We start from the raw sequence: 16992 nt of genomic DNA, 5'->3' as shown, positions 1-16992 counted from the left end.
ATTTCTTCTTATCGTGTCCCACCCTGCCATGAGGCTGCTGGATGTGGCAGCACAGCCACAGCTGAGAACACCAGTGGTTTTCTATTAAAAACAACAAAAAAAAGCCCCAACCAAAAACCAACCAACCAAAAAAAAGGTGACATAGTTGAGGAAATGTTGTGATAGGAATTAAGTAAGATGGGGACTTAAAAAATGCAGCCAAGCAGTTTCAGACCAGTGGATATGGATGTAAAAGCTTTCAGAGAAACTTCAGTAGTAAATAGCTAAAGACAGAACCAAGTATCAGCACTCAAGAAGAAATTACTGAAAATTACTGTAAGAAGGGTGTGAAATGCCAAAGGCTGCTGATTATTTGAAGAAAAAAAAATCAAGCAAGGACAGGGATACTTACATATTCTATGTAATAGTTTAAAATCCTATTTCCTTTTCTTATGTAAATATTCCTGTTAATATATATTGTTTAAAAAAGATTCATAAGACATTTATATATAAAATACAGCCTTGAAAGCAGAATTTATCCCTCCGCATAGTGTTTTCTTATAGATACAGGACTGTCTATTTCAAAAGGGACTGCTACAAAGGAATCATTGTTAACTTTCAACTTAACTTCCAGCATCAAAAGTATTTTGTGTACCAATCAAAAAAAAAAATCGTAATTCAGCCACAATTGTGAGCCTATGTTGGGTTCTTTTATAAAAAAATTCAGGAAAAGTTGGTGGCTAACTTGCCGGGGTGACCCCAAGACTTGCCTTATTGCACCCACCTCCACCCGTGGCTCAAACCCTACTGTACCTTTATGAAAACCAATGGACATAGATCCCACCTTCCTGAGAGCAGAGATTTGATTTCACTTTGCATCCACTGCTCTTTCTGTTGAGCTCTCCAGGGGCATGTCAGCTCTTTGCTCCTGCTCTTTTTACCCTTCCTTAAATTCCAATTGAGGGACTTTAGCAAAAGCTATCTATTTTAAACTGGTGGTGTAGAGACCTTTCCAGAGCAATAAAAAGTAGGACAGAATTTTCTCTGTAGGTAGCAGACAGGCAGGGCTCCTTTTTGACTATTCGTTTTAATGCTGCCATGGTTTCGTTGTAGTATTAATTATGCAGGAGAGCACCCACAGCTTTGTATAAGGATCTTTTTGAATTATTTAGAACAAAATAACATGGAAACATGGAAACAGTAGTTACTCAGCATTTCTGTGAACTGTGCAACTCAAATTTTAGCACTGATCACAGAACATGCTAAACAACAAATAATGTAGTCACCAATGCATGGGCCTTGAAAGATGAAGCACAGGTCAATTCCACAGGTGATTGTCCCTTTGTAGCAATGCACATGCTCAAGGACAGAAGCAAAGTAGGAGTATAAAGCGCATTACTTTGTGGATTCACATGGTTAGCTACTTAAAAACACAAAACAAAACAAAAAAGCAACCCCAACCCCCTAACCCAGACCACATCATGTGTGGAAAAGATATACAGAATTGAACAATGTATTTCAATTCAATTTTTGCCATTCTGGTTCGAAGTAGCCCAACGTGAAGGATCTAATGGGATATGAAGTTCCCAGAGTCCCATATTATTTCAACCCAGTCCTTGGCCAAGTCAGTAATAGTTGGATCAGAAATTACAAAGGAATATAGCTGATATTTGACGACATGATTTTGCAGCCACCATGGAGCGCCCTTCCCTCCTGGCTCCCAAATCCACCCCAGCCTCCGGTCCTTGCACAGGACTATGAAACCACCCCCTTTCACGCTGAGGATGGAAGCAGCGTGGGGTAGCAGGTTTTAGAGAGTTCCCTTCAGGCTAATGCGGAAATGTCGAAACGAACCAGGGTGCAGTCATAGCTGCGTGACTCTCCGAAAGAAAGCATTTAGAAACAGATTCATAAACAAGGGGATTGCAGCTGTCAGTAGGGGCTTAAGACCCATAATCGGGATCAGACAACACAACGCGAAGCGCGGCATTCTCCGCAGCAGTTACTGCACTTCTGTCCTTTTTCCAGCAACTTCTGCTGACTCAGGAGCACAAACTGCTGACATCCCTCCTGGGAGTGCCTCACACACACTCCTTTACACACACACAATGTGGAAAGGAGTACGAAAGAACAAGTATATGTCAAAGAACTTTAAAAAAAGTTCCATGCCTTAACCACCTCTCTTTTTTATAAATACTCTCATTAAATGCTACACTGAGTGAAAGCAGCTGAACAAACAATCTTGGGATTACTGGAAAAAATACAGTGCTGAAATTTTGCAGGATTTTAGCCCACTACAAAAACCTATGTTTTTTTGGTCCAATGTGGAAGACAAATTGTTTCAATGAGTGAGGATTTCCCCTCTTTCCAGGAAGAAAAAACTCACTGTGCATGTGTAGAACATTCTAAATAACCAAAAGCATCATGGGACTTGCTCTGCATAGGTCCCCACTCTGGACACTGCAAGGCAACACTGCTATTCCATATGTGGGATAAAAAGACCACACAGAAGCCTAAAGTACCACTTCCCAAAACATACAAAATTACTATTGTTACAAGAAAATGCATACACACAAACCCAACTGAATTTATCTAGTGCTTTATACAAATATCACTTGAACTGAATTTTTTTCCACAAGGAAGATGAAAAAGTAACACAGAAAAGCAGCTTGGGCTGCATAGTGACAGACTTCAGCAGGCACCAGAGCAAGCAGGCAAATGTTAGTGTTAATACTATTAAGAACACTGTCTTGCACATACAAGCAAAACATTTCTTTGGCAATCTCCTAGCCTCAAACACTTTATAACCTTGATACCCAAACTGAACTTCAGCACATTTTATGCCAAAATCCCTTCAGCATCTGCTTCAGTAACTGTCGAAAAATATTCAATGTTTTGTCCTTTTTTTTCAGTGAAATATTTACTCAGGTATTTAATCAGGTAGTTTTCCTCTAAGCCACTGTTACCCCTTTTTCTACTTCACTATTCCAGGCCTGCCTCACAACCAGGTTTCTATCTTTCACCTACTGCCCAACTTGCACTCTCCCAGTTAGGCAGGAGTTCTGTGGAAGAGAGCTAGAGGTTACAGCACACAATAAGCTAGATAAGCATCAACAATATCGCACTCTTGCAAAAAAGCAAATGTTGTGCTGGAACAGACAGACAGCAAGAGAGGTCTGTGACGAAAGCCTTCTGCTGTACTCACCATTACTGGATGTCAACAGGAACATTTTGGTCAAGTTTCACTGCTGCTCTCCATGAGATATGTGGGCAAATTGGAAGATATTCAGAGAAAGAGTAGAAAGAGGATAAATTAAGTATCTAATCTAAACAAAAGGAAACTGAAGGCAGAGAAGTTAAGTCTTCAATTCTTCAGAAGGAAGATGCAAAGATAAAATGAATGAGTTTTCAAATTTAAAGAGGAGAGACTTTACCAAGACAGTGAGAAAAGCTTTCTGACAGAAAGAAAAGCACAAGTAGATTTTTTGTATGTGTGTGTGTGTGTAGAAACACATATACATCATATATGATATATATTGTATCTTTTTATTAGGGTGAGAACATGTATGTATATGTTCTGTCAAGAAATGCTAGTTGCTGTCAGAAATGACTTTGCCAACCCTGTCTTAGGGTAAGCAGGTTAGATCATTCCTTGGGGACACCGTTCAGCCGTGTGGTTCTGCATGCAGGCACACCACCTTGCCCTTTTCCCAGCAACAAGTGCCCACTGAGGCCTATGAGAGGAGCAGTCCCTTTATTTTACATCACAGAAACAAGAGAGACTTCAGTCTTGCTGTCCCTGGGAGTCCTGGGTGAAGGTCAAGTACAGCCTGCCCATCAACAGCAAGTCTAAGGCAGGATGATGAAAGATGATGTAGCCATGGTGGAGTACTGAAAGTCACCTGAACTGCACAAACAGTGTCCTTCCAATCAGCTACAGAGAAAATAAAATCAGGGGTTTGCCATTAGCTGCTAAGAGGTCTAGAAATAAGAAAGGGAAAAAGCCTACTGCAACACTACCTTTCACTTCTTTATACTTTACCTGCACATGATACATACTATTTGAGGACATCAGCCTTTCCTGCACCCTGCCTCTGTACAAAGTACATAGCTTTTCCCTCTCATGTGTATTTTGTCTGCACAAATTACTAGTAGTTTGGGGTAAAAATTATTTTACTTATTTACACCATGTCTCAAAAAACCAGGGATCTCGCTCATTTGACTATAAGCACTGACCAGCCATTAGGTGTCCAAACAAGTCACATCTCCCACCTCACTGTGATTTAGCTATAGCTACAAGTTTGGGTTCAGTCAAAGTTCTTTTGCCCTGCTAATATGTAATCTAAACCCACTCTCTCTCAGTTTAAAGCCATTACCCTTGGTGAAAGATCCCATTAAAAACATGCTAGATTGGGGCTTTTCGCTGAAAACTGACAGGACTGCAGTCCGGGTGAAGATCTCAGCCACCACACACACATGTTCCTTTGGCTTTTCCTTTTACCACAATATGGAAATTGGCAGTGTATTAAGAACTAGAGCTCTCCAAGAAAACAATCCAGGCAGAGCAGAACATCTCGGTAACAACATTACTAACATTACCAACACGCGCTTGCCTTAGCACAGCCTTGTCCACAGCACATGCATAACTAAGTTTCAGCAACTTGTTTTGGAGTCACATCTCATGCAAAGCAACTGTTGAGTTTAACTACAGCAGCTTTTAACAAACAGTTCATCAGAATCATTACATGGTATATCCAGGACCAAGGGTGATTATGTGAAGTGTATTTTTGTTCTATGCAGATGCATTAGGATTGTTGGAATACTGGGCTTTGTTTCTCTGTGTATATATATGTATCAAACACACATACATGCTCTCTGAACTTCGAGAAAAATAAAAAGAAAGTTTATTTTATACTTCTATTCATCCTTCTTTTTTTCTGAAGAAGCCAAAGCCTCATGCAAGGGCATGGCAGATCTGGCTTCACTGACAGGGTACCAACAGCTGGCCTGAGTGAGGTTTGTGTGGGGCACAGATGTCATGCTGCACTCATTTGGAAAGCACCCAGCAGCCACTCCTCAATTCATTCTGAAATCACAGAATGGTTGGGGTTGGAAGGGACTAGTTCAAGCCCCCTGCTACAGCAGGTTCACCTACAGCAAATGAGAAAGGTCACTTCTTCCTGGTTTGTATAAAGTTCCTCAGTAACCACTGTTTCCCACAGCAGTAAACTACAAAGAAAACTTAGATAGGCATGCATGTGCAAGACTGTTTTCTTAAATACAAAATAAAAAACTTCATGGACTAAACCCTGGCTGAAGGGTGGACATTCTGCAACAGCTGCTTTACCAAAACTGGGTAACTAATACGGAAGTTACCCCCTTTTTCCTAAATACCAAGTGCACTAGGATCAACAAACTATTTAGAAACTAAAGACCAAAGTTAAGGAAAAAGAAAAACAAAACAAAGCTGCGGTTCATATCAGAGAAAGTGCTGCCCATTTAACAACTTTCACTGATTTCACCAGAACTAACTGTATTTATATAGGCATCTGAAAGGTAATTTGAAAAAATGGGCTTTAAATTCTGTTTTTAAAGACCAGTGTGCTTGGTTACACAACATGTTATAACCAAGTTTCTTCTTCTACCTGGAGCATTAGGCAGTTAGTTATAAAAGGCTCTAATGACATCATAAACCTTGCCAGTGTTTGATAATTTCTTAAGGGATTCGATAGAGGAAGCAGAAAGTTACAGAAATCTCAGTTTTACTTCTTCGGTTCCTAACCTTCTCAGCAGAGCAGTCATGTGGAAGAAGCTAATGTGAGTCACTAGATGAAAGAAGGCAAGTAAATACATTTTTAGTTCCTTTTAAATTAAAAAAAAGAAAATCTCATAGTATAAGCAAGCTTCAGGAAACTCTGGCTAAAGACTGAGCACCCAAGGTTAAGAACACTACTAAGCTTTAGTGTTTTGTAATAAAACCTCTAATTTCATGCTGTGTTCAAGCCAGCAGTTACTACCTGAAGGAGCTTCCAAATTCAGTGCTACCTGGGTTGGGCAGCAAAGGCTCCATGCACCTGTGGCAATCCGCTGTTGAAAAATGTGGAAAAATCTGCTCTATCCCAGCCATGGTCCGCTCCCCACCTGCCCCCAAGGTCATCCCTCAGCCAGGGGTGATGTACTACCTGCAAGGAGGGGTTTTCCCCATGCACTGCAGCCCTTCACCAAGCTTCTCCAGCATCACGTCCGTCCTGTCGCTTGCACACAAGACATGTCATAGAAAGCTTGAAAATTCTGCATGGCCTCTTCTCTTTTAGGAACAACAGAGACACTGTTTAGTACAGAATGACTTAACAGTGCTGCTTTAGAGGGGCACTGCTGGCTTTACTTCCTTAGGATGTAAAGGATGATTCCTTTCTTAGGAGCTAAGAAGGATGAAGCTATTACTCACTTAATGACAGTACCTAGTTGTTTCTGCCATACATCATGTCCTGCCCTACCAGAGAAAACATAAATATGTACCAAAGAACCAAGTTCTGCCCCCACAGTTACAGTAACTTAACTCCAGTGGGAAGAAGCGTGCCCAGGAAAATCTCAGAAGGGGTTTTTTCCTTCAACTTTTCTCATACATGAAATATATGCATGTATAGCAATATCCCTGGTTTAGTCGTTCTGGTATTTGTTTTCCATTAAGCAGTATGAAACTTGCTTTAGCAAATATGTTTTGTGGGTTGTCATCCATAGCTTGTTAACCACTATATTCATTTAGGGACTACACATATGCTTTTTCAAATATAGACATAAGGGGAAGTGAAAATCATGCCAGAGAGCATTGGTTAGTTCCCAGGAAAGACAGCATCTAGAATTTGGCAGCCTTGAGACATGAGAAAAGTACAAACACAGTCAGACTCAAAATTTTAAGTCATTTGTGTGGGCCATTTTTTTTTATCTTGGTGATCCCAACTTCTACAATTATTTGTAGCTGAAGTTGGTCTTATTCTTTAAAGCAAAATACACACCGTAGTTTCCTCCTGTTGTATTGTACTAGAAAATTATGTTTGCAAAACATCTTCCCACAATTCTGAGTCCTTCCAGAAACTTATTTTTGCTGGACATTTGATGAAAATACTGTTGTAATTCACTCTGTTGCTACCAAACCTCTTACAGAAGGACAGTAGGGTTATTAAACAGAAAATAATGAGTTTTCACTGGCTCACCAATGAAATAGAGAAGGAAAGTGTTCACACCAAATCACCAGAATGCACTGAGACCTGGTTACCACCACCCAGCAGCAAGTGGCACGGTGATCCCCAAGGTCAGGCTGAAATGATTTAAATTACCTTCACACATCAGAATAATAGAGGTCTTGGATCCTCCCAAGAGTCACAGTCAGCAAAGCCTTCTGTGCTTCATGAAGCCTGGCTCCCTGCTTGGACAGGGATCAGCCTCCCAGCATGGCACCTGGCTTGGGTGCAAGCCCAGAAAAGGTCCCTGCTCCCCAGCACTGGTGTCCTTGGGTGGCAGCTGTCATCACTGAGTGAGGAATCTGTACCTCACATTCATGTACAGCAAATAATAAGCTCTACAAAACTACTGTGCTAGCGATGAGGCTTGCTAATTGGGAAAAACACACCCATTCCAAGCTGTCCATTTAGCTTACTGTTTTGTTACAGCCAAGATGAAAGAATCTTATCTTAAGCTTACAGCATTTTACTTTAAAACAAAAAGATACTGTTGGTTTTGTTAAAAAAAACCAAAACAAAAGAAACAAAACAAAACCAAACCATAAAAAACCAACAACCAAAGAACACCCTCAAAAAAACCCCCAAATCCCCACCATCAGCAGAAGTACCTATCTAAGTGTGCGTAACAAGAGGAAGCTCATGTCAAACATCCCCTGGAAACACTTCCTCCAGAGGGCTGTTCCCCCCGCAGTACTCAATTCCAGCCTGTCCTAGGAGCTGTCTGGCTCCCTTCCTCACCAGTGCTTCACTCCCAAAGTGCGGAGTTAGTCACAAGCAGATCTGTTTTGAAGAACATCATGTGGCTGGGGAGACAGGCACTGGAACGAGGCCGAAGGCAGAACCTCCCCTCAACCACAACTGTTCTGTGCTGCTGCTCCTCTCAGTGTGAGGAGGGGATGGCCATCACTTGGTGGTCATCCATGCACTGCCCTCTCTTTGTTTTTCAGAGAATGGCCCTGTGCCCACTTTGCCTTGTTTGTCAGTCCAGTTGGTAAGAGACGATGTTTAAAGACAAGTCCGGGTGCTGGAACACAACACTGTTGAGGGCATTCGTTTAGTAGCCATCACCAAAGGTAAATGTTTTCTCTGCTGATGCATCTACTTCTTAACACCCGAGTTCTGGGATGGCTCTAAGCAGTGAACTCTAAATTTTAACAGGGCTTCTGCATGCATGGTTGAGCCTAAGGTTTAATACATTGCAATCACAAAAGATATCTGTAGAAAGAACAGAAGAAAAAGCTATTTATATTGACATTAAGAGGAGGCCTCTTTGGGTTAAAAAAAAGCCCAAACAAAACCATCAACTATGTTCAATTTTTTAAATTCAAAATTAGGAGTTTATTCTGCAAACTGTGATTGCACTGTGAAAGGGGAATAAAACCATTCTGTGTGCTTCTTGAGGTTTAAGAAAGTCATTAAATACTGCACGTTTATAATATTTTATTTGCCTCAGCTCCTGAAAAATAATTAGACACATAGGGGGCCCATTCAAAATTTTGATCTAGTTTACTGGAAAACTATTTAAGGGAAATATTAACTGATATATACATTGCTGAATCCCTCTGCCAATACTTGCTGATTATCCCAGCAGTTTTCCCTGCTAGTGCTGTATGAAAGAAACAGCCAACTAATTCATTAACCAGGAGGTGCTGATTACATACATATTGTTATCAAAAGCACAAACTACACTTTTTCCCTTCTCTCAGTTACAGTAATTTTACATGCTTGCAAAACAAGCAGACAGAAAACATTCAGTCTGAAACCCAATACTTAAATAATACTTGGGCATTGCCTCCTTAGGAACCCAAATAAGACACAGAGAGCATTTGTACACTCAAAGCTTAGCTAAGCACAGCTAGGAGCTATTCTCGATGAAGTATTCTATTTAAAAAGGGGTAAATTTGAAAAGACAGAGAGCACTTCGCTTTGTTCCAGAACTGGAACATTCACTACCTTTACATTTATACGTCCTTTAAATTCAATTTAATTTCAAATGCAAAAAAAAAAAAAATACTTGGGCATTGCCTCCTTAGGAACCCAAATAAGACACAGAGAGCATTTGTACACTCAAAGCTTAGCTAAGCACAGCTAGGAGCTATTCTCGATGAAGTATTCTATTTAAAAAGGGGTAAATTTGAAAAGACAGAGAGCACTTCGCTTTGTTCCAGAACTGGAACATTCACTACCTTTACATTTATACGTCCTTTAAATTCAATTTAATTTCAAATGCAAAAAAAAAAAAGAAAAAAGAAAAAAAAGAAAAAACATTTTCTTTTTTTGCATGGCCTAACTACAGAAAACGTGGTTATACATGTAAGGAATGGATGCTGTCTTCTAATAAAATGATTCAACTGGGTATTTTCAATTTTTCTCCTGCCCATTAACACCAGGCTGTGCTAAACCAACACAACAGTCAAGTGAAAGAATGCCCCAGACCCATGAAAAATTACCTAGATTTTTTATCAGCACTTCCTACCCATAGATATTTATGAATACCAAAATTTGTAGTTACAATAGACTCTCCAGTTATTTTCAGTAATTCATCACTGTGATGGCCAGAACCCCCCAAAATTACTAACTGTCGAACAGGCTAGTAGCTGAAGACAATTTAGGAGTATCAACCCCCAAGCCCAAGTCTTTCATTGATTTAATACATCAGGTTTGGCCCCCACGTAAAAGTAACAGTGCATGTTAATGTCATACATAATCACAACAAAGTGTTATTGCTCTAGAAGACAAAGTGCTACATGATTCAATAAAGTGCTTCTAGTGCATGATGTAAGTGAATTATTACGAGGTAAAACAAAGAAATTTTAAGGATGCTCCTCAGCATCAAGACCTGTTCCCAGATAGGCTTTAAAGATATGATAGGATCAGCATCTTGCTTGCCACATAACTGAAGGCAAAACAGGAAAAAATGAGCTTAGAAAGTTTCAGATCATGTTTCTGTTGATTTTTTTTCTTTAATTCTAGGGAAGATTTCCCCTTAGAAAGGGACTATTATAAAGGCAAAAGACACCTATGCAGAGCTGGATCCTCAGATTTTTGTAGCTATAAAACACCTTGGCCAAAATCATAGAGAAATAGGTTGAATAGAATATATAGCAACAGTCTTTGTGTCTGTAATCTGCTTTATGCTTTACATTTTTTATTTGTGCTAACTCAATAATAAAGGACTTAAACTACCACCTGGCTGACACAAAACTAGTTTTTGCTTGAAGTTTCTCCAGCATCTCTAGTCACTTGGCAAGGTCACACTGAGGAGTAGTGATATCAAATGCCAGGAAAAGCAAGACTTTTTGCCAAGCAGGCAATGTCCAGTGCCTCCCTGGCACAGGGCAGACAAAACAAAGGCAAAGACAATCCGTGACTCTGGGAAATGACTGATTTCACTTATTTAGCCCTCCAAAAGAAAACACTGAGACCCATCACTTCTATTGAAGAGAGTTTTATACAGCATTTTACTTCATCAGATAATATTCAGGATGGCAAGGCAGTATTTTCACTATCGCCAACTTCTGATGTATTTCAGCAGCTCTTTTGCTTCTTTCCATGATAAGCCAAAGCATTCTACTTAATGATATTTTGCATACTCTTGGGCAGAATACTAACTACAAAAGGTAGGTGGATTTACATTCAGGAAGCCCAAAGCTAATGGCAGAAACTTTGCAGAGCTCAGTGACAAAAATATTATGTGTTTTATAGGTCCTACAGCCCTGCATCACCCTTACAGCATGAGGTTGGTAACTCATGCAGTATTTTCAGAAAAAGCTTTCCCTTACCAGTCCGGTCACAAAACCCTCATGGATTTGCATTAGGTTCCTAAAGGGTAAAATTGAGTATTTTTGTGCAAGAAGGATGTCTAGTGCAGTAGCTCAATACTGCTTCTAGCACTTGTCATGTGATGGTTGCTGGGGAATGGGTCGCAATACTTTAATTCAATGAGCTTCTGGAGGCGTGCCCCAGCCCCTGACTGCAATAAGGTACCTTTATTCCCTTCTCAGTATCTCACACAACAGCTGGATATCCATGCCCAATATTATTCTGTGCGATGTCCTGAGTTATACCACAAATGCCTTACGTAACACAGCTAAACCAAACTGCTCTGATGGCAGCGATGAATGAGGACTCTGTTGTTGCAGCCCTTGCCAACTGCGTGCATCACTCTCGGTTCCGCTAACGCCGAGCGGGGACAAAGGCTATATTCTCTCCTTTATGGCAGCACAGCACAGTGATGATGCTGTAAATTAAAGAAAGCACAACATGCTGACAACAGACTCATTACTACCTTCTTACTCTCAGTTCCAATACATAAATATAGCATAGAGTTCCTCACATTGTGCTGAAAATAATGGGAAAGGGGAATAAATGTGGGACAGCCTTTGCACAGCTGAAGAACATAGATCCCACTTCCTCCATCTGGATCTAATTTTGTTGGGTGTTTTTTGCACCAACCCTCTATCCTCGTCCTTACCTTTTCTTCTACATATTTTCAGGGCATATCAGTAATTTAAAAAACAATCTTCTCTGGAACAGGAAAATATATACTCCTATGAGAATGTCCACCACAACTTCTTGTAATGTTATATCTCTCTCCAGTATCTTTACTTCAGACAAATAGAAAAAAATAAAGTTTGAGGAAATATCTAAGAAAGTTTCTTTCATAACTAGATGTAGACATTTCCCACAGAGGTATGTAAATTACATAGTTCTGATTGTTCATAACCTCTTGTTCTAACCCCTGTTTCTTGTCCAATTCTCCTTTCCCCCACATATATATATGATCTGGGCTGTCTGGCTGCTACGTGTGAGCTCAATATCATCAGGATATTGAGGGTAATCTAAATGGAGATTTCAGAAAGCACATATCTAATAATAAGGCTGTCTGCAGAAAACTGTGGGAATTCCAGGGAATATGACAAGCCTAGAAGGATAAGTATGCATACAGAAAAACCAGACTCAATTCTGATGTCCCAAGAGAAAACACTTCTATATCAATACTGTGCTTGCCTCAGGGACAAAGAAATGCCCATCGGCATCCTTATTATCTCTAAAAAAAAATAGATGCAGAAATGTTTGACTGTTTTCAGAAAGTTTATCAGGATTAAACACAGTACTATTAACAACTATAATGATCAAAGACTAAAGGGTACCTGACAATGCCCAACACTGCCAACAGTGCCTCTGGCTAAACAGCCCCACTCACACCCAGCCATGAGAAGCCACTGGTTAAAAAAACAACCCAAAAAAACCTGGAAGTGTTCATAATCTGACATTTCATGGAGATGATTACATTACAATTCCCATAATATTTGGAAATTAGATTCAAAATTGGAGAAACAGTGAATGTAATTCTACTGCCAGGAATAAAAAACCAAAAAAAAATCCTGAAAGGTCTCAGGTTAACAGGACCCTGAAACAAATCCCTCTCTGTACATTTGGGATATATTCTCATGCAAGCAGAAACAAAATTAAAACAGTCACTAACAGGAAACATGTTTTCCTTTTTCTGTGTTTCCAAAGGAAGCAGAAAATTTGGTGCAAATGTTACCCTTTTCTCAGAGGTGGCTTTCTACAGAAGTTAAGGCAAGCAAAATCACTATGTGAAAGCACAGAGGAAACATGCAGCCCATGCCAGTCTATGTCAATAATTAAAATACTCTGCCAAAAAAACCCTGAAAATAAGCTTAGGAAGAGTTCAACCATTATTAACAGCTTAGACTTTAAATACACAGAGTGAAAAATACAGCTACTCATGGGCACATGTTGGGCTAAACCAGCTGCTGGTGTAAGCAGTGCCCAAAGCTAGTTTTAAACTGGATTTGTTGGAGTGGAAATTACAGTCCTGAGTGGATTCTGTGACACAGTGACTGACCTGAGTGCCAAGGGGCAGTGCTGACAGGTCTACAAGGATCTTTTTGGTCACTTTCAGGGGTGAAACTGTATGAACTGTGGCAAAAATCAAGACAAAAACTCCACAAGGGCTGCTGACCTCTCCCACGCTGCTTCCAATTACATATTGTACTTTAAACTGTCCTTACAGAGATTCTGGTGAAACCAATCCAGAGACAGCCTAACCCTAATCAACTTCTTTGCCAAATAAATGAGTAAATAGTCCCTGTGAGTAAACCCTGAGCAACAAGAAAACTTGTACCTGCTGGACGCGGCCACAACAAACAGGTTCCCTGTGCTACTCACCGGCTTCTACAGGGATTTAATCTGGAGAGAGCATACTTTGACATGAAACTCCACAATCACTAAACCAGGATTTTCCCCAAGGTAAGTACAGTATGGTAGGAGCAAGAAAAAGAAAAATCAAGGGTTTTGATGTTGCATAAACATGCCTATTCACCTACTGGACATAAGCACTGAGAAATACCCAAACTCGTAAGCTTACTAACTTCCACGTGGAACTTAACATTTCAAATTAGCAACTACTCAAAAATATGCTATGTTTAAACATTCCAAAACCAAAGCACTTTGGGTTCCCTTATACAAGATTTTCTACTATTTTAGAAGAACCATTGCCTGCCCTGTAAAGTTCCTCTACTCCCTTTGGCTTTTCCCTTTTGAATTTCCCTTTTACTTACCGAGAACATTTTGAGGTGGGTTTTTTTTGGGGTTTTCTTTTTAAAATATTTATTTACTGAAACACTCCGTTGGAAAATGGCAGCACTGATACAAAATTATTTCCTTAAATCAAGTCACACATTTTAATACCATGTAATTACCTTGATAAGAAGTCTGGCAACTTTTGTTTACATGCCTTAACTTGCTCCTTTGTGTTCTGTAAGATATTTTGAAGTCATTAACTGGAAGTTACCGCATCCTCTCTGGTACACAAAAGGAGCCTTCATCCTGCACCCCCAGTCATTTTGTGTCATTAATCTCCTGCATGATTCGAGCACATCTGGATTTCTGGTAAGAGCTTATGACCAGTAATAAAAACTATATATAAACTAGCTCAGTTTGGACTCCTGCATTCATTTGGGAAACTGTCAGCAGAAGCTCTCCCCTTGGTTGTAGCTGTATTACTCAACATGCAGTGTGCAGGAATTGTTTGTGGAAACATTTGGTATTTTTAGGCCTGGCCTCTCAATGGGAATTCCACACTGAAAATAAAGGTATCATTTATACACTCAAACCCCTTACTGTGTGCTCTGTTACAAATTTACATACAGGGGGTGGAGGGTGAATTGCTCAGTTACAAGCTGGAATTTACAAATGTTTTTAAGCACCTGCTGAAAATAACTACGAATTATGCTCTTGACATGAGTACATACTTCTCATTTTCTGCAAAGAAAAAGATTCGGCTCAATACAGGACAGGAGTACATGTAAAATGGATCAATATTGAATGAAAACCCACAAATCTGCTTTTCTAATTCCTAGTTCTTGTCTTAGTTGCTCAAATATGTTCTTTTAATCTAATTTTTAAGGTAAGATACTCTGCATATAATTTTTCTTGATAAAAAGAAAAATGAAGAGCAAATAAAATAATGTCTAAAGAATATTTCCATGGGCATTAATCATGAATAGAAAGGGATAATCAGGAAGAAGCAAAGATGACTCAGCTGGAATATTGGAATATTTACCCCCATCTTTCTCTCAGCTGCATGCTCCAACATTAGTGTCAGATAAGGACAGTTATGGACAAAGCTTTTCTTTGAAAATATATTTAGCCATTTAACTGCAAACTACTTTTTTTTTGTGACTGGGTAGAGGATTTTGACACTGAGCCTGGAAGCATTTCTGCACTTCCTCACCACCACAGGAGCACAGTTATTAGGAAGGGGATGAAGCAACCACCGTGACTTGGAAGAGCATTCCTGTAGCAATTCCTCAGCTCCAGTTTCCGAAGAAAGAAAATGGGTGGGGCGATTGGATTTGTTTCTGGAAAAAGCTCATCTTTTTTTCCAATGAGCTTTTTACTTAGAAGTCTGCATTGTTAGTTTAATGGATATTTAGAATAGCTAGCAAGAGCATCAAAAGATGCCAAGCAACGTGTGGATCCAGCAAAGTTTTACCAAGGGAGCAAAGAAGCAATGCGCCAGGAGCGAGACATCCCTTTCTTCACATGTTGGCAGACTCCTGGATGGTTTGCACACATCTGCTCATTGACACGACACAAAGAGCAGCAGTGTGGCTTCACACACCCATGCTGCAGCATCATTAGCCCTCTACAACTTCTAAACACTAAGTAAGCAGATCTGCAGTTCTCACATTGGGATTTACATATGAAGCAGAAGGAACAAACCAGGCTTTTTAAAATTTGTGTACCAAACACTTTTTTCTCAGGTGAGCACACATAAAGGATAAACCCATGTCGATTTTCACCAATGCAGCATCACACCAAGCTCCTCAGCACTCCTGGGCACACAGATGGCAACAGTGGTGAATAAGTTTTCCTCCCTCTGGGCAGACAAAAGTCTATTCCCTCTACCTTTCCATAAGGATCTCATTCCCGTGATTCATGTTTTATGGTTCCTAGGCTAGTGCAGTTCCACAGGCATGAAGTCAGCTGCTTCACAGAGGTTGCATACAGATGAGAATTCCACAGCCTGCACACAACTGGGGCCAGGCTCCACTGAAGCTGCTGGTGATTCAAAATCAAGAGTATGTGCCCCAATCCACTGCACAGGCTTGCTCTACACACAGTTCTTCATGTTCAGCAACATATCTGCCATATTCACTGCAACAGCCCAGCCAAACAGGAGACACACAAACAGTTGCAGGGACACGGAGAAGGACTTGGCCACTACTGAAGGAAATTAATTCTCAGTGGCAAGATATCCAGATGTTAATTACTTCTCAGGATGAATGAAAGTCTAACTGTGTCTTCAGGCGCTTCATTTCAGTAATTCATTTGCCACAGAGAGCTTCCCTCAGATAAAACTCGTAAGAGGAAAGCACAGACTGGGCAGCTGGTGATGTTGTTCAGAGCCGTGTCCCGCTGGCAATGTAAGGCATGGCCCTGGACAAACACATCTGTATTTCATTAATCTATACCCCGTAGTGCTACGCACAAATACATGAGCGGGTGGGTCTTGTAAAGAGAAGCACAGAACTCAAACATTTTAGGGAAGGGTTCTGTTGGAAAACACTGGGTCAGCAGTAACCACTGCTACCCATGCCAACCAGGAAAGACCCAGCTTCATTTCCCAGTATGACCCTAAGTGACCATTCCAAGGCATGATCCAGCAAGGACTTTGGGCACAATAGCTCCTCAGGCTTTAGTAGAGAGTGGGTGCCTACACACCTTGGTTAAGCTGGCTCTTAATCTTCCCATGCCTCTGCTTCTTTACTTCATGGTAGCTGTAACAGCAGTATGTTATTTTCAAAGGTCTGTTGAAAGAAGTGCAGCAAAAAATATGGAAGCTCCAAAGACAGTTGGTGAAAAATGTGAAAAGCAGAAGGGGAGGAAAAAAAAAAAGAAAATTATGAAAAAAATCAGCCAGTAATATCAATTATATACTAGCTTGCTATGAGAGGAGGGTGATTGTTCCATTTGTTGCTTGCATATGTTTACTTTCTATCCCTTCCCAGTCCTCAAAACCTCTGCCAGCTCAACAACAGAAGTCCTTCTGTGTAAACAGAAGTCTTTGTTCTCCAAGCCCAGGTAGAAGACTAATAAGAAACCTTGCAGAGGATATCAAATCTAGTGAAACAGAAATATAACAGGTGGAGGGCAGAAAAGGTTTGTGTCACAGAAGGCACAGAAAGGATATTGAGTTTGCTTTGGAAGAAGAAGAGTCAAGTCATCCTGTTCAGGA

Source organism: Corvus brachyrhynchos, unplaced genomic scaffold (genome assembly GCF_000691975.1).
Source record: "Corvus brachyrhynchos isolate BGI_N302 unplaced genomic scaffold, ASM69197v1 scaffold43, whole genome shotgun sequence".
Taxonomy (NCBI): Eukaryota; Metazoa; Chordata; class Aves; order Passeriformes; family Corvidae; genus Corvus; species Corvus brachyrhynchos.
Note: the sequence above shows the minus strand (reverse complement) of the source record.